At 39.9% G+C, this 19,733-nt stretch overlaps 1 long non-coding RNA gene across 1 annotated transcript; it reads left to right on the forward strand.

The window, feature by feature from the left end:
* Window positions 1–3,629: 3,629 nt before the first annotated feature.
* On the forward strand, window positions 3,630–4,482 carry LOC149188370 (uncharacterized). The gene is made up of 3 exons (XR_016256266.1): window positions 3,630–3,867; window positions 3,966–4,019; window positions 4,160–4,482. It is a non-coding gene; the product is annotated as an uncharacterized LOC149188370 (long non-coding RNA).
* The last annotated feature ends 15,251 nt before the right edge of the window (window positions 4,483–19,733 follow it).

Consider the following 19,733-nt stretch of genomic DNA (forward strand, 5'->3'; position numbering starts at 1 on the left):
AACCATGGTAATGACCCATGGTATTGTATGTATGAGGCCTATATAGAGGCTAGAGACTCCACATTCAGAGATGTCAAGGAATTATTGTATGAACAGGAATATGGCTTGTGGAGTGTTCTCCTTCCTTAAGGAGTGATTGTATGGTGTTGCCCTACCTTAAGGGTTTGATATCAATAAAGAAGCATTTCTATATATTCATATCTTGTTATTCTTTGGTTTATTTCTATTATCATATATTTTTGGGTTAGATCTATAACAATTTTTCTTATTATTGTTGGAAGAGCTCTCCATATAGTTTTTTCTACTCTTCTAGGATGAATGTTTCATCCAGGTGTTTCCATTCCTCTAGGAGTTTCCTTAATACTTCTTCTTCTGAACTTAATTATTCTCCCCTGCTTGTATCAATTTTGCATTACCACATTTTCCATTTTTTCCCCTGTTTCCTTGTCCTCCTTACTTGATGGTTCGCCTTGAGATTTCCACTTGATGTGTGTTGTACCTTGACTTATGTTGTTTTCTTTTTCTTTTTCTCCCTGGTGATCCATTGTTTGAGTCTCATTTTATTCCTCTTCATCTTGAAGGATTTCAAAATTATTTCTATAACTTGTCTTGATTTGTTGTTCTTTCGTTGTTTCTTTGGGGTTTTCCTTTGTGTATCTTCTTTTATTTTTTACCTCCTAAAACCCTTCCTTGCCTTCTTGATTTTTCCTCTGTGGTTTGTTTCTTCTTTCCTCTTCTTCTATGTTGAGCAGGCATTCCTTGAACAGGTGGCCATACTCATGGCATCTTCTGCTTCTGAAAGGAATGTGCTCGTAATCCAGGGTTTTTTGCCATACTTCCTCATGATATTCTAATTCGACTGTGTCTGGAATCGAGTCAGCTACGTTCATGTAGACACCGATTCTTGCATATGAGGTGTATCATCCCTTTTTTGTAATTTATGCTATTTTAACAAAGCTTCCTATAGTGTTTCCTATTCTTTCTAGTATTTTTGGATCCCAGAAGTCCATTAGAAGTCCGAATAGTCATACCCATACCGGTGCTACTAAGAATTTTTCCTTGTTTGGGTTATAGCATTCTTCCCAATATCTCATAAACAAACCCGCATTATAATGGAAATATGGACCATTTTCAAATACTTTTTCTTTATCTTGCAGGTTCAAGAAAATTACTGGAAAGAATCCTCGTGCTCCCAGCTTTAGTTCAATGTGGCCCCGGGGTTGCCACTTTTGCTGGATCCATCTGGTCAGGTCCTTTTCTGTCGGCCATACTTTGATGAATTTCCATATTAGTGCATGATCCTTCATGTAGCTTCTATAGTGCTCCAGTTTATTCATTGGGATCATAAATCTTGGTTTCTCCGTAGCACAAGGTAAACACCTTCCTCTGTTGTCGGCTTGCCATCGTGCTCCCAGGACAGGTCCCAATTTTCTTGTTTCTTCCATCTGGGTGTTGTTGTTCTGTCCTTCCCCTGTCGTTGCATCTTGATAGGAGGGTATCTCTCCCCTCCTCCATTCCTCTGTCATTTTTGTTGGATCTTAGTACCATTGCCTGTCGTCGAATGTATCTCTTGTTGTTTTTCTGCGCCACCTAGCTCATGGCCACATGACCATTAGGGTTCATAACTCCATCTAATATAACTACCAAGTGAAAACATAGTTTCTTGAGTCCAACCAATAAGAAAAGGCAATGTGGTCACAAGTCAAAATCAAGGAAAGATAAACTACAATTTGAAATGGTTAGACAAGTTTGTGCAAAAAAAACTTGAATGAACAATTGGAGTTATCTTCTAAAAAGTAAAGAAATGTATACCACATGCCACAGTTAGTGCAACATTATATTATACACAAAATTGGTATGGAAACTTTATGCTAAGCCCTGTTTTACATGAAATACAATATATTATCATTTTCAATGCATTTTCATAACTATATGAACTTTTTTATGGTTATCGTTGGGGGACCCACATCTCACAACGATTCAAGTTATCAACTTCAATTATTTGATGAACATGTTATTGAAAAAAGCTATATCATTTGGAACACTTCTCCAGCCATTAGCATCACAATTTCCTCCTCAAGGATGCTTCCCCCTATTGTACAACCAATGGGGATGTATCGTCTCCCACACCCACCACATTTTTCCTTCATAAAGTCTTCCATGCCAATAGCCACCTCCCCAAAAGCTTCCCAATGCCCACCCATACCCTTTAATCATCCACCATTATCATTGTTTTATCTCTGCCCTTAAAATTCCAATTCCCCCTAGGGTGATCCCCTGCCCTAGGGTGAATCCCAATATCGTATAACCAATGGGGGTGTACCACTGCCCACACCCACTACCTTTTTCGTGCTTCACTTCCACAATGTCTTTGTCCATCACCTATGAACCATGTCTATATCCATCACCAAGTGCTCCACCATCTACCTAAGAAGGGAAGTCTTGTCCATTGCCTTAGATCTTCACAGTAAGAATGAGTAGTTGATCAAAATCTTATCATGAATTAATAAAATTAATTCTGTGCATTTTGGTTTTTGCAACTAATTTATTATTGTTATTTTTGCAACAATATCAATTTGAAAATGCACTTGTGAGTGCCTAGAGTGGTGACGTTGACTTATAGACCCAATTTCTAGATCAGTGTGACCAATTTTCAATACAAATTCATGAATTTGGACTTGTCTATATGACAATGTCTTCATTGACTTTTTAATTCATGATGTGGATTTGATGTTATATTCTATCAATTTTACATTACTTTTGATGAATGTAGTTAGAATGCATTTATATGTTTTATTTACAAATTATCAAGTTTGCAAGTTAAATTACTTTTGTATTTATATCTTATTAGATGTTGCATGAATGGACAAACATATCATTACGATGGAACTTTGCTTAGTTATAATAATAGATGTATCATGTACATGAAGAAAGCATATATATAGATTTATATTTATTTTAATTTTGAATTTACGAAAAATAAGACTAATGTTTTAAAGTACAGTATACATATCTTATAATAAAATTTGTAAAAATAGGTAAAGATTTTAGCCTTTACGACTTCAATACTAACATTGCAATTTACTACTTATTTAACAATGTCTACTTAATTTGTGAAAAACTACATTAATTTAAAAAATCAATTTGAACTCGTGTTATAATATTTTTCAATTTTTAAAATGTAATTTATTTTATATTTTATTGATAATGTAGAAATCGGATGTGAAATCCAAAAAATATATGCAAATTTGTACTAATACATTTCAAAGCCATTCTAATTGTCCATTGATAATTATAATATAAATTCAATGTATATGAAGAAATGTAATATATTATAAAAAATAAAATTGTGCACATGTCAAATACAAGCTAGGAGGTTAAAAGACAGGCAATTGCTATTTCCACCTCTATAGCAATATAAATGCACCGTCCTTACAGCCAAATCCATGTATGTATGGGATACTGACGCGACAGCTACATGCAATCCCATGATTTTCCGGCAACTATGCTCCATACCTTTCCCGGCCGCTCCCTTCCAACCTGTCACACGGTGGATATGATAGTACACCATACTCATTCAATGCAACCTCTATAGTCATTCAATGCAATCGCCCAATCTGGGTGCCCAAAATTTCAAAATTCAAATGTTATTTCCGCGCCCAAACTGCCCATGAAATTTCTGAAACGAAGTGAAACGAACACACCACAGAGATTTCGAATATCTACAGGGGTCTCTCCTCGCATCATGGTCTTCCAACGCTCTTCCGGTACTGGTTCCGCCATACGAGAGGCCGAGAGTTGGAGGTGCCACTCTCTCTGGTTTCCCAGATTGGATCATCCATTGACCACATAAAGCAGGGATTATTTGTGCGCTCTTATATAAATGCATCTTCTGAATACAGAATGATCTCGCCGATTCACAACATCTGAGGAGCTTGCTTATATTGTCTTTGGTGTATCTGTAGAGGAAAATAATAGCACAGCGGAGAGAAATCTTCAGGGACATAGAAGACTTTGCAGTTAGTAGTTTCTTCTGTGACCTTCCTTCTTCCTTACAGAAAATGGTTTTCTAATAAGTTTGCTGCGGGGACTTTCGGTTTTTTAGGGAATTTTCGTTAGCTCACTATTGAGCAATCTTTCTGTTTTGATTTGATTTCAGGGTTGTGATTGATAACGCCGTCTGTGAAAACGCAACATTGGTGAGGGTGAAGCCCTTGGCTTTCTCAGTCTGAATTTCTTGAATACATCCTATGTGGGGTAGTTTTTCAGGGAACACTGCCATCTGACAATACGCATTTTAATGTATAAGACTCTGATCGCATTGTCAGCGTTCCGTTAATGTTGACTAAACGAGAGACACAGAACGCTTCTTTCCTGCAATTTGCAAGGTTGGTTTATGCTCCCTTGTTTATTATTATGATTTAGATGTGCCTGATAACTACCACATCAACCTGTTAATTTCAATTAATTTATATTTCTGCAGATTCCGTTATGAGTTTGACTTCATATCACATATTCCTGCACTCCCATCTTTAACGGCCTCTTAACGTAAAATAAAATATTTTGCGAGTTCAAGATATCCTAGGAATAAACCTGCGTTATAAATTCCAGTTTCTTCAATTTTATCTATTATAAAAAATAATATAAATATTCCCCTTTAATGGTAAAGCTCGTTGAAGTTCCGAAGAGTAATTATAAAATCTAGATTCTGATAAGATAAGTTGAACCTAAATCCCATATACTATATGCAATCATACGGAATTGATCGCTTTGATGCCTAAACAACATTATATAGAGCATGCGCATGCTTGTAGAACTAATTTTTAAAGGACAAGATCCTCTTTATGTAAAGCAAATGCAGACATTTCAAATATATAAGAAAGGAATATGGGCATCGGAAGGAGATCAAATCCCTCATTGAACATTGAACAATCATGAACTATAATAATATGACAATTGGAAAGAACCTGCGTGGACAAAACCTCATTGAACACTAAAAACAATCATGGATAAGAGGCAGTACGGCAGAACTTTTTTTTCCATTAACTAGATTCTGGATTTGAGGTAAATTTTATTTGAAATTCCATAAAAAGAATTATAAAAATTATAATTGACTGGTTGAAATTATACAATATTGATATTCTAAAATTATTTTATTACTCTACTATTTTATTATATTGAGAGAGGTAGTTTATCTATACTCTATTATTATATTGAGAGAAGTAGTTTATATAGCCTAGTTTAATTAGATTGTTTTTTGCCTTGAAAATCATGAAAATTTTGGTAATATTTTGATAAAATTTTGCAGCCAATTTTGTAAAGCAATTATCAAACTTTAAGATTTTAGGTGTCTAGAAGTTTTTTGATGATGCTAAATCCATTTCCACCATCAAAAACATGATTAGAACAATACTACTCTAAGGTTTCTTGAATTTTGTTTATCCCATTTCTACCATTTTGATCATCCCCTAATTCCTCAGCCATTTATATATGCATATAAAAAATATATATAATTCTTTTAATACTCAATCTAGTCACATTATTATTTTCAAAATAAAAATAAAATATTAAAAAATAACAATTAAATAATCAGAAAGGATGACAACCACAAAATCAGATATTCACTTCCGTCTAATAGAGTTTGGGAATCTGGACCAAGTACCTGCCACAGTTAATTTTCCCTCTGTCAGCATTACGTATATCCTTAAAAAGATCATTTTTAATAAAATCTATTTTTAAAATTAAGAAATCTAAAATTAAGGGAAACTGTTTTGATTTCATGAGAGCATTTTATTAATAAAATATAAATTTTATGAAAAAGAAACTTAAGACGAAGGAAATTAGTTTTTAGAGTAAATCTATTAAAACATCATTAACCAATTGTAATTATAAATATTTTTTTTGTTAAATAATATATATGTGTATTATAGAGGATATTTTAATTGGCAATTGTGATGATATGAAGTATTTTGCAAATTAAAAGATCTAAGATTTAAATTTCCTTGAGTAATGCAATCTATATAGAAGAGGAAGATAATTACAATATGCCCAAAAATATAAATATAAAAGCTGTAGGAATCAACCCACCCACTATGAGACTAAGGCTACCTATTTACCAGTTCTTCTAATACATTATATACATATGTGTGAATTTTTTTATTTATATAAGTAATAAATACTCTTACTGGAAGAAAAAAAAAAAAAAGAGAGTAATAAATACTATTGTTTTTTTAAGAGGTAATCTCTTATTTATTTTGATTAGGATTATGATTAAACACATCATGTGTCAATATTAAATAATTGATATTTTTTTGTAAATTAATATTTTTATTGTCTCCTAATAAATTCAAAAATAAATTACAATATAAAGCCATGGAGTGCTTATTCATAGTACTTTATAGGTCGTTTCACTTGTTTCAATAGAGACGAAAAATTTTAACCCCTTATTCATTACACTTAATCTCAATTAACAAACATTCTTAATATACCTTGACATTCCAAAACATAACATTAATACAAAACAACCACCAAACATTCGAGGAAGACAGACTTGTTGGGTCCTTTGTTGTAGAACTTGGGGGAGTAGCAGGATCAGATTAACAATGAAATTAGCCTTCGAGATGTGTCGGCTTTACATCGAGTTTATCCAAAGAAGAAACTTTGATTTCTCAGAGCTCTCTCAGTGTCTTCCAAAGAGAGAAATACATTGCATCTTTCCATCTATTTATTTTTTAGTACAATGTCGAGCAATGTCTTCATATGTAAGTGTAATACTATAGAATTAAGATATTGTTTCCTTCGTCCCCTCCTATGACTAATATAAGGAAAATAACCAGAGACCTTTTCCAAAAACTCAAAATTAGAAAAGGAAGGCTTGTTGCTCTACATCAACCATGGATTCTAGTTTCTTGATTTTTTAACCGGTCTCAGGGAAAGATCATGCATATGGAGCCCTAAAAGTTTCTTGTACATGTAATTGTTCCTAGTTTCAGTTTTGAGGCCCCTACCAGTAAACTCCCCTCCTGCTCTGCATATGTTGTATAGGCGGCATATCGTGTAGGAGTGACGATCTCTCGAAATTCTCAGAAAAGATCAAACAGATAGAGGAAGGAAAATTATACAAAGGTATACCATACCCTCTACCAAACCCCAACCCACTGTCTTTGGAATTAAGAAACAAACGTGAGGGAGGAATGAAACACAAACAATAAGACACAAAGCAAAACTCATACAAATTTGAATTACAACATGTACCTCCACGAACATGGAGCCAAAATCACACCCAACCCAAGAAATTACCCCGCCAATGCTTGAACCACCTTTGCTATAAAAATTACCCAAGCCAATAGGAACACACCACATAGTAGCAAACACAACACTATCAAACTCACTAATAAGTAGGTCCTCCAACCCCTCGTCAAAGAGAGATATCGACACAGTGAAAATCAAACCTTTAGAGAAAAACCACACAATTCGATACCAATTGATACACAAAAGGAAGGGTAGCAAAGATACTGTGAGTAAGACAGGTGAGAGAAAGAGGACATACAAAAACTGCGCCCATCGACAGCTTCCAATGGTTCATCACCTCTACAACTCCAATGAGATTCATTGCTTCCCCACCTACCTTAATCCCATGCAGCTAGGTAAAGTCTTGCAGCCACAACATGGCTTGTTCGGATTTCTACAAAATACTAATGTTATTTGATCTACACCTGAACCAAGCTCTCCACAATTAGAAAAAACTTCAGATTTTCCCTCATGTAGGTGGGGCTTCTACTCCTCCCCGTCACCCAGCCTCAATCGCTCTCCTCCCGTGTAGGTTCTCATACTAACCATCTCTTCCCTGTTTCACATATTTAAATTTACTTGTGTTACTCACACTTGTGCATGCATAGACCAAGTCACTCCCCCCTACCCACTCCTCCCCTATAGTTTCTCATACTAACCATCTCTTCCCTGTTTCACATATTTAAAGTTATTTGTGTTCCTCACACACTTGTGCATGCATATAGTAAGTCACTACCCCCTACCCACTCCTCAGTGAGCTTAAGTCGATTGTAAATTCCCCGAATATACGGGAATCCGACGGACATGGGCGCGGTCAAAAAATTGACCGTGCCCAGGTCCGTTGGATTCCCGAATATTCGGGGAATCTGCAATTGACTTAAGGATGCCCCACTCCCCTCGTCCACTCCCTGCCCATCATAAATTTCTATCTTTTTAAGAGGTTAACAAGCTCACCTACCAAGCCCCTATGTCACTCTCTATTCGCACCCATCATGAAATATTAAATATTAAAACAATAATAACATTCATTTAATATGGGCTAATGTGTGAAATGAAAAAGTATCTACCTATAGAATTCTTCCATATATGCACAATTTCCGTATATGCACAATTTCTGTATATGGAATTTGCGCATATACGATGCGGATACATGAACGAAGATATGTACAAATTCCATATACAGAAATTGCGCATATACGGAAATTGTGCATATACGGAAGATATAAATTGTGCATATACGGAAGATATGTGCATATCTTCCATATATGCACAATTTCCATATATGTGCAATTTCTGTATATGGAATTTGCGCATATACGATGCAGATACATGAACGACGTGCATATACATATGGAATTTGTGCATATACGATGCAGATACATGAACGACGTGCATATACGGAAGATATGCACATACAGGAAAGTTAGGGATATACGGAAGATATGCACATATCTTCCGTATATGCGCATATCTTCCGTATAGGGAATTTGTACATATCTTCGTTCATGTATCTGCATCGTATATGCGCAAATTCCATATACAGAAATTGCGCATATACGGAAATTGTGCATATACGGAAGATATGCACATATCTTCCGTATATGCACAATTTCCGTATATGCGCAATTTCTGTATATGGAATTTGCGCATATACGATGCAGATACATGAACGACGTGCATATACGGAAGATATGCACATATAGGAAAGTTAGGGATATACGGAAATAACATAATACATGTGTTTGGTCATGGATGCTATCGAGAATGGCCCACACACATCTAAATCGAGACACTCTAGAATATCTTGTGCTCAACTATCTCTATCGTGAAAGGAAGCCTTGGTGTATTTTCCCAAACTACACCCCTTGCCTGTATCATTTGATCTAGTGTACATTTGGGAAGTCGAGTAGAGATCTGTTGCATGATCTTCAAAGCCCCAAGATGTAAGTGGCCCAATCACCTATGCCACAACTTGCCAATATCTCAGCTCTACACCATCTCTTCTTTGTGCCCAAAGCACTACAATCCTCTACCTCCAAATTATAGAGATTCTTCACCTGGATCCCAATACTGTTTACCTGAACCATGGCTATGTGTCTAAGGAACACCTTTCCTTTGCTAAAAACCACATCATAGCCTCTATCCTCCAACATGCTGACGATACTAAGTTCTTCTTCAACTTAGTCACATACATAACATCCCTCAAGGTGAGAGTAGCTTCATGCTCCCTCAAAAGTAATCGTGCCCAATCCTATAGCATATACCTCTCATCGTCACCCATATTGATATCTATATGGAGATCCTTCTCCTTCAGCTCGTAGAACAAATCCTTGTCACTAGCCATGTCGAATGAAGCCCCACTGTGAAGGTACCATGCACTACCAATCATTGATGACACCATGCATGCAATGAGAGTAAAGTCCAATTCGAATTGAGAGGCCAAAGCCTCACCCACCACTCCTCCTGAGGACTTCTTCTTGGACTTCTTGAGTGGAAAATTTGTAGCACACTGACCCAACTCATGAAAATGAAAGCACTTAACTTTTGACATATCCTTCTTCTTACCTCCATCGCAAGAATCTGATTTCAAATGGGAAGCCTTTCCTTTCCCCTTCCTTGCCTTACCTACTAAGGCACAATTTTCCTCATTGTTAGCCTTAGATGAGGAATCATCTTTGGTGTTCGTTCTGATCTCCCCCTGTATCAAAGCCGACCACAGTCGTTCCCAATCTACCCATATATGTTAAGATCCATGCAATCATGACCCAGTGAGAAATGTAGCAAATGGCGAAGTGTGATAAGTTCTGCGAAGTTATTTGTCCCATATCCAAGCTCCATCTTAACCTTAAAGTAGTGATGATTAGTAAGGTATTGAATGAAACCACCTCCACATCCTTGGTTTTGTGCAGCACCATCAAAGAATTCCCAGGGAGTATTTTTATCTATGGGAGCAGGGGCTAGCGGTCTCCTAGGCCGAGGTCTGGTGGGCTCGGGCATATCGTGGAAGGCAGATATAATCTGGGCCGAGATATGCATCCATCTAGTTGCTCTGTCATTAAAAATAATCTGGCTTTGAGCCAGCGAGATATGCTAGCATATAAGAAGGGGAAGGCATAACTATTTTGTACCTCGATGCAAACTACACCAATTTTCCTAGGCTCGGCAAATATTTTCACCCTCCCATTTACTAGATAGTTGAATCCAGGAGGTGACAATCTACCAGAGATTGCTCTGAGATTCACATTGAAGAAATAAGTGTTGAGTCGATTCAGAACATTGTTTGCATAAGACAGACCAGTGAGGGCCTTGGAATGAACGATGTGATAGTGATTCCCCGTGGGGACCTTGTTTCTGAGAACACACCAAGAGAAAAGTCTTGTTCACGGGGGAGAACCAAGCTTCGAGATGCTCTTCCACCGTTCAGGTGTCTGCTTAGGTTGTTTGTGCGATATGAGACTGAGATAGCCAGCCTTTGGGGTATAAATTCCGTTCTCTGCTAGGCACCAAACAAGTTCATTAGGTCCCTCCTTAATCCTGATGTGAGATTCACTCATAACATTTATATAATCTTGCCACTCTTGGTGCCATTGAGGAGGAATATCAAGCTGTTGGGCAGATTTCCATCCTTGTGAGAAAATGGTGGTGTTCATCTGATCAGCTATGTATGCAAAGACCTTTATATCTTGTAAATTGAGGTGCTTGATGGAATCTTCCTCCCCCCCCAATCCAGGAATCCAGTCCTATGCGAGCTTTTGATCCATCATTTATTCTCCAGACCAAATTGTTTCTGATTGTAGGCAGGGAGTGCAAAAGAGCCTTCCAAACTAATGATATACCTATTCTTGGCCAGCTAGGCATGCGGACCCAATCCATGATTGGGAGAGGCCAAATGTACTTGTAATAGGAGACAGAGGTCGAAAGATTCTGCCCAGTCAATAATATCCAGCCCATTTTTGCAGCCAAGGCTTGTGCAAATAGAGCTGGGTCTTTTAGGCCCCAACCTCCCCATTTTTTGGGCAGAGAAATCTTGGGCCAACTGAACCAAGCAAAAATCTTCTTATCTTGTTGACCATTCCAAAGGTATCTGCTACAAATCCATTGTAGACGGGCAAGGATATTCCTAGGAATCCATGCCAAAGACATCCAGAAAACAAGACTGGCTTCGAGAACAAATTTAATGAGCACCAGTCTGCCTGCTCTGGATAAGTATCTATGACACCAATTTGAGAGCTTTTTTTCCAACTTGGTAACCAGCCAAACCTAGTCTGCTATCTTTTGACTGAGGGGTTTGATCCAAAATCCCAGGGATTTGAAGCCACGATCAAGGGGGAGGATACAATAAGGAAAGTGGTGCTGAGCAAATCGTGACTCATGGATGGAAATAAGTGCTAATGTAATGGTGGATTTCCCTTGATTAGCCTGCATGCCAATAGCCTTCGAGAAGAGGGAAAGAACATTTGAGAAGGTGACAAAGTCTCTAATGCTTCCATCAAGGAAAATGAGAACATCGTCCACAAAAAGGAGATGTGTAAGATAGCAGAAATCATTTATTTTGAGGACACAAAGTCTGCCATCTCTTTTCGCTTGTGCAAGTAATCTACTGAGACCATCCATTACTATCAGAAAGAGTAAGGGGGAGAGGCGGAAGCCCTGTCTGAGGCCTCGCTCAACTTGAAAAAAATGGGAGGCAGATCCATTGATGAGGACACTGAAAGTTGGGGTGGAGACACAAGCCATGATCCAAGTGATGAAAGCATGGGGGAAGCCAAGGTGAATAAGAAGCATCTTGATGTAGAGCCAACTAACTCGATCAAATGCTTTTTCCAGGTTGATCTTTAGGATGATTCCTTTTAGTTTTTTGGTCTGGATCGAATGAATGGCCTCCTGGGCCGTACCAATGGCTTCGTGAATCTGTCGATGCTCAAGGAAAGCAAACTGTTCGGGGCTATATGGCAAGAGAGGATGGGGTGGATACGGTTAGCAATGATTTTAGCAATGATCTTATATAGGCAATTGCAAAGGGAGATGGGCCTAAAGTCATTGAAGGAGGAGGGGGAATCAGATTTTGGAATAAGGGCAATGAAGGTGGTATTGACAGCATTGTATATGGTGCCAGAGGTTCTGCATTCTTCCACAACTTTTAACAGATCATCCCCCAAGAGATCATAGAAAGCAAGATAAAATTCGATCGACCATCCATCCGGTCCAGGACTTTTGTCTTTTTTGAACCATTTCAAAGTCCCTTCAAGCTCACCAGGAGTAACAAGAGAGTTTAGCTCTTCTGCCTCATCATCGTTTACAAAACGAGGGAAATGACCAGCAACATTGATGATGTCAGCAAGATTAGACCCAGGTGGGGATTTAAAAAGTTGCTTGAAGTGAGAGGTTCCAAGGTGGGAGAGTTTATTGAAGGTGTCTGCTACACCCCCATCAGGTAGGGGTAGGTTCCAAATGGTGTTAGAAACTTTTCTACCTTTTGCATAGTTCTGGAAAAATTTTGTATTATCATCTCCCGCTTGTAACCAGATAGCCCTACTCTTGAGTCGCCATGATTCCTCTCTCTCCTTTAGTATCCTTGCCTTTTGATTTTCTAGCTCAATCAGGTGAGCTTTTTCATTTGCAGATGTAAACCCCAGGTTATGGTCATCTGACAGAGCACACAATTCTGTCTCAATCTGAGTTAAGGTGAAGTCCTCCCTCTAATTTTTCTCTTTGGCCCAGGTGATGGAGAGGTGCTTGAGCTGGGTCAGGTTATGACAGAAACCCTTTGCTAAAGATTCATGTCTCACAATAGGATTGGCCTTCCAAAAATCTGAGACCAGATTGATGAATCCAGGGTCCTGTAGCCAAACATGATTAAATTTGAAGGGAGCTTTGGGTCTTGGATCAGGGCCAAGGATTTCTAGATATATGGGAGAGTGATCTGAGATACCCCCAGAACCCACCCATTGTTTGTACTGATGCAACTGAGGCAACAAGGGAACCTTTATCAAAAAACGATCTAACCTCCTAGCAAGAGTTTCTTCTCCCACCCTTCTGCTTCTCCAAGTGGGGAGTGGCTTATTCATGGGAACATCTGCAAAGTTATGTTGTTCCAAAAGGTTCGTCATGAATCCTAATAATGTGTCCACTTGAGCTTGGGATCCCCATGATTCCCCAAAACCTATGGAGAAATTGAGATCACCCCCGAGAATTATGTGGTCTAGAGATACGATTGAGAGATTGAGCAAATGCTGCCAAAAGTTCTCTCTCTGTTGACATGGACCATATATATTGATAACCCTAAGATTCAGGCCAAGCTCTGCCGAGAAGATATCCAATCCTATAAACCCAGATCCTCCCCAGGATGCTAACACTTTGATGGTGCGAGGATTGTGCCCTATGGCTAAACCCCCCGATCGCCCCATAGCATCAAGGGCGTAAAATTGCCATCCAAGTTTAAGGGAGGCTAGTGTTCTGGAGATAATTTCGGCCTCACCTAGGATTCTTGCAGCATGATGATATCAATTGGTTCGACTTCAAATAACCGGTGCAAGGCTAGTTTTTTGGAGGCACTAGCCATGCCTCAGCAATTAAATGAGAGGCACTTCATGGGGGAACCCTGCCCAAGGTGTTTAGTGCTCTAAGTACCCCTTCCAAAGTGGATTGTCTACCAGAGGCAACCTCTGCCCCAACCCTTTCAATGGCTTTTGAAAGATGAGATTTCGTCCCCCTAGATGAATGGATGACAGATCCAGGAAGGGAGAGACCCAATCCTGAGAGGAGAGATGGATGACCACCAAGGTGTGAACAGAAGCGAAGATTGTAATTATGTGGTGGATTCATCCCATTTGTAACGGAGATCGTGAGGATTGTGATTTGCCGGAGCAAAGGAACGGGAGCACCACCTCTTCCACAAACACTAGCGTTGGAATCCAGGTAGACCCCCACTTGCCCACGACTTGGTAGGGCATGACAACATGCCCCCTGGATAGCAATTAAGCGATGTATAACAAAATTGTCATTGCAAGGTGCCACTCGACATGCCTTTTCTACATTCATTGCCATAGTGGGCCACCCATGTGAACAAGAAATTCAAGAGATATACCAAGGCAAGTAATGGGTTACAGTACTATGCTCACGCAGAAGCCATCCCACAACAATCCTGTCCATTCCATCACATTCAATGGTGAGTCATCGATGGATGCCTCATTAAGATTCTACACGTTGCTTGAGGCTTTCTTCAATAAATTTGGAGACGAAACTCCTTAACTTGGGGTGGTCTCAACAGGTCCTTTCCTTACCCTTCTAACCAGGTCCTCCCTTTGTTGGACATATGTTGTCATTGATGGAAAAGGCAAAGGCAAAGGAAATGGCAAAGATTGGTAAAGAAAATTGCATTGGTAAATATTTTTTCATTAGTGATCAAGGTAAAGATTTATGGAAAAAGCAATAGTAGAGGTGGCATAGGCAAAGCAAAGGCAGAGGAAAGCATGGTAATCATTGGTGGCAAAGGAATAGTACATATACTTCAGAGCCAGTTTTTTAGCACCATATCATCTCAAATGCAGGTGTAACCTAGCAAGTTGGATAGATCTCTAAGGAGCTTTCCAGTGGTTTGGAAGCCCTAAAATGGCCTCTTGGATTGAAAGATAGAGCGAGCCAAAGCTATATGAACCCAAAGTAAAATAACATGGTTAAAGGTGAATGGAGGATCCTTTAGCGCATAGCCAAAGTTGGTAGAATAACCAAACACGACAATTGACATATACGGAGGGAGACAACCAATCACATATCACCAAGCGGTCTCCATTGGACACATCGACCCACAGATCGACCCCAAGGGAGGTATGGAGGTCATGAAAATGAAAGTGTCAAGAGAAAGGGCATTGGGATACGTGAGCACCAACAGGCAACAATGATGGCCAATGGGGAGCATTTCGGGCGGTCCCCATGGGACATGTCAACTCGGAAGGCAAACCCCGATGAGTTTGTTAACATGCACAAGAGGGAAGTGCGTGGATAAGGGAGTATCGAGCTTAGCACCTGGACACTACCCTCAACTTGTTTCACATAGAAATAATATCTTGGGCATAGAGAAAAGAGTCGCAGAGGCTCTAGGAGCATCTAAGCACTAGCTCCTTGGATTGTTTCGCGTAGAAAGGAAGGAGTGAAACACATAATAAACAAAGGGGCTATCAAATAGGGAGCTCCGTCCTTTGGGTTGATGGGTGGTCATTCGCCTAAAACCGTGACCAATGACGTGGAGCCATTAACAAAGGAAAAAGGCCTCCTATAGGACTTAAAAGGGCTTAGTGCCTAGGGCCTAAGCCAATGGTCGCCATGACTCGGTCTTATGGTGGATAACAGGAAAAGGTGCCAACAAAAGGGACCTAACACAAAGAGGTCTTATTCCTAACACAAAGAGGGAGCATGACCACAAGGGGAGTATACTCAAGTCAATATTTGAGTATGAGATTATGCATTGAGAACTGGTATCATTAACTAGTATAAGTTATGCTTTGCATGATAGAGGCTAATGGTGTTTGTTGCATATGAATCAATTGACTATTATGATATCATTCTAATTGGTAATTAGTATCATACATCGGATTTATGGTGAAAGGAACATGGTGCATATACAGAAGATGTGCGCATATACGGAACCTGGGCATATACGAAAGATGTGCATATACGGAAGATGTGCGCATATACGAAAACTGGGCATATACGGAAGATGTGAGCATATACGGAAACTGGGCATATACGGAAGATGTGCGCATATACGGAAACTGGGCATATACGGAAGATGTGTGCATATACGGAAACTGGGCATATACGGAAGATGTGCGCATATACGGAAACTGGGCATATATGGAAGATGTGGGTATATACGGAAGATGTGCGCATATATGGAAACTGGGCATATACGGAAGATGTGTGCATATACGGAAACTGGGCATATACGGAAGATGCGCGCATATACGGAAACTGGGCATATACGGAAGATGTGCGCATATACGGAAACTGGGCATATACGGAAGATGTGTGCATATACGGAAACTGGGCATATACGGAAGATGCGCGCATATATGGAAACTGGGCATATACGGAAGATGTGCGCATATACGGAAACTGGGCATATACGGAAGATGTGTGCATATACGGAAACTGGGCATATACGGAAACTGGGCATATACGGAAGATGTGCGCATATACGGAAACTGGGCATATACGGAAGATGTGCGCATATACGGAAACTGGGCATATACGGAAGATGTGCACATATACAGAAACTGGGCATATACGGAAGATGTGTGCATATACGGAAACTGGGCATATACGGAAGATGTGTGCATATACGGAAACTGGGCGTATACGGAAACTGGGCATATACGGAAGATGTGTGCATATACGGAAACTGGGCATATACGAAAGATGTGAGCATATACGGAAACTGGGCATATACGGAAGATGTGCGCATATATGGAAACTGGGCATATACGGAAGATGTGGGCATATACGGAAGATGTGCGCATATACGGAAACTGGGCATATATGGAAGATGTGTGCATATACGGAAACTGGGCATATACGGAAGATGTGCGCATATACGGAAACTGGGCATATACGAAAGATGTGTGCATATACGGAAACTGGGCATATATGGAAGAAGTGTGCATATACGGAAACTGGGCATATACGGAAGATGTGCGCATATACGGAAACTGGGCATATACAGAAGATGTGCGCATATACGTAAACTGGGCATATACGGAAGATGTGGGCATATACGGAAGATGTGTGCATATACGGAAACTGGGCATATACGGAAGATGTGTGCATATACGGAAACTGGGCATATACGGAAGATGTGTGCATATACGGAAACTGGGCATATACGGAAGATGTGCGCATATACGGAAACTGAGCATATACGGAAGATGTGCGCATATACGGAAACTGGGCATATACGGAAGATGTGTGCATATACGGAAACTGGGCATATACGGAAGATCTGGGCATATACGGAAACTGGGCGTATACGGAAACTAGGCATATACGGAAGATGTGCGCATATACGGAAACTGGGCATATACGGAAGATGTGCGCATATACGGAAACTGGGCATATACGGAAGATGTGCGCATATACGGAAACTGGGCATATACGGAAGATGTGCACATATACAGAAACTGGGCATATACGGAAGATGTGTGCATATACGGAAACTGGGCATATACGGAAGATGTGTGCATATACGGAAACTGGGCGTATACGGAAACTGGGCATATACGGAAGATGTGTGCATATACGGAAACTGGGCATATACGGAAGATGTGTGCATATACGGAAACTGGGCATATACGGAAGATGTGAGCATATACGGAAACTGGGCATATACGGAAGATGTGCGCATATACGGAAACTGGGCATATACGGAAGATGTGGGCATATACGGAAGATGTGCGCATATACGGAAACTAGGCATATACGGAAGATGTGTGCATATACGGAAACTGGGCATATACGAAAGATGTGCGCATATACGGAAACTGGGCATATACGGAAGATGTGTGCATATACGGAAACTGGGCATATACGGAAGATGTGTGCATATACGGAAGATGTGCGCATATACGGAAACTGGGCATATACGAAAGATGTGTGCATATACGGAAACTGGGCATATACAGAAGATGTGCGCATATACGGAAACTGGGCATATACGGAAGATGTGCGCATATACAGAAACTGGGCATATACGGAAGATGTGCGCATATACAGAAACTGGGCATATACGGAAGATGTGATGCATCTAAATCAAGATGTTGCAAGAAGATTATCATCCTTACCTTCCAATTTGTATAATTTGAGCCATTCAAAAATGGAACTCCAACTGAGGTAATCAGGTCCTAGTTCTCCATAATCCTTGATCTTCCTTCTAACTATTAAACTGATCCTGAAGGAGGCTAGCTTCAATACAAATTTTTAGAAACAATGGAAACTAGGACACTACTAAGAGGGGTGGTGAATTAGTAGTGTGGCCAGATTATACAACTCTTCACAAATTTCACTTTTTAATCACTTTAACAATTTTTCATGGATCAACAACACAACTCAATCATGTAGAACATAACATCATAAACCTCAAGCACATGAACTACATATACACAAGACGCTAATCTTCTTTTTATTACAATCTTCAACTTGATTACATCATGGCCCCACAAGCTACCACTTGTAGGTTTATCAGTTGCTACTACTAGGAACTTCAATCTCTACTTATTTATTAGCTACCACCGAAAGGGAATGCTGCCCCTACTTGTTTACAGGAGGCATATCAGAGCAAGAGGAGCCATATCGGAAGAGAGCTGCATGTAATACATGCCCACGAAGAACCTACAGGAGTAGCCACATATGTATATAATATATATATGTCAAAACAGAGTTAGCGGAGCTACAGGAGCAAACAGAGCAAGTAGAACAAGTAGAACAGAGCATATATATATGCCATATATATGCCAAACAAGAGGAGCCAAGAGGAGCAGACGGAGCCAAGAGGAACAACAAAACAGAGCCATCGGAGCAGATGGAGATGAGAGGAGAAAATATGCCACAGATAACACTATCGGGAGCCATCAGAGGAGAAAACACATATATATGCATGCATTTAAACACTATCGGGAGTCCATAACACTATCGGTGGCAAAAACCATGCATATATGTGTTTAACACTATCGGAGGCGCAAACGGAGGCCAAGGCATCTACATAGGAAAATACACTATCGGAGGCAGAAAGCGGACCTGAATTTTTTATGAACGGGAGCATTGAGTCCTATCGGGTCCGGCACACTATATCGCATCGGCACTTCAGGAGCAGGCGCTACAATATGTCAAGTGGACCATTGTGATCGCTGATAGCGATTATCACATCGGGAATTCGAAGTGGAAGTCATACAGTGGTAAGCAGCCCCTTTGCAATCGTTGATAGCGATATCGCATCGGACCTCCGCCAAGGGCAACCCCCAATTGCGATGAACTCTTGTGAACCCGACGAGTATATCAACTACTGCTTAATATCATATCGCATCCGCAGTGATCGCAAGTCCTAAAGGGATGGCGGAAGATGCATAAGGTTTATCGGGCGGGGAGAGCAGGCTTAAGCGGTAAGCGGTAATGCTCACACCGCCCTTGGGAGTCAAGTGGTATTCGTACACGGGCTCGCGATTCCATTAGAACTGTGACGCGTGGCGGCAGGGAACAACGACGGAAAACCCCTTTATTGACAGGAGAATGACGGATTAAGGATTATGTGAAGGCGCGTAGTTATATGGGTTTCATACTTAGCGCCTAGGGGCTTGACAGAACAGAGGTCCCAACTTACCTGTGTTTCCTGTGTAAATGAATTTTTGGCTTACGCGACGTTTAAAGGCAGAAATACACTATGGAATGCTCCCGAT

This window comes from Pinus tabuliformis, chromosome 3_1 (genome assembly GCF_031772625.1).
Source record: "Pinus tabuliformis cultivar Carrire ecotype Pingquan chromosome 3_1, CPIR1, whole genome shotgun sequence".
In the NCBI taxonomy this organism is placed as follows: domain Eukaryota; kingdom Viridiplantae; phylum Streptophyta; class Pinopsida; order Pinales; family Pinaceae; genus Pinus; species Pinus tabuliformis.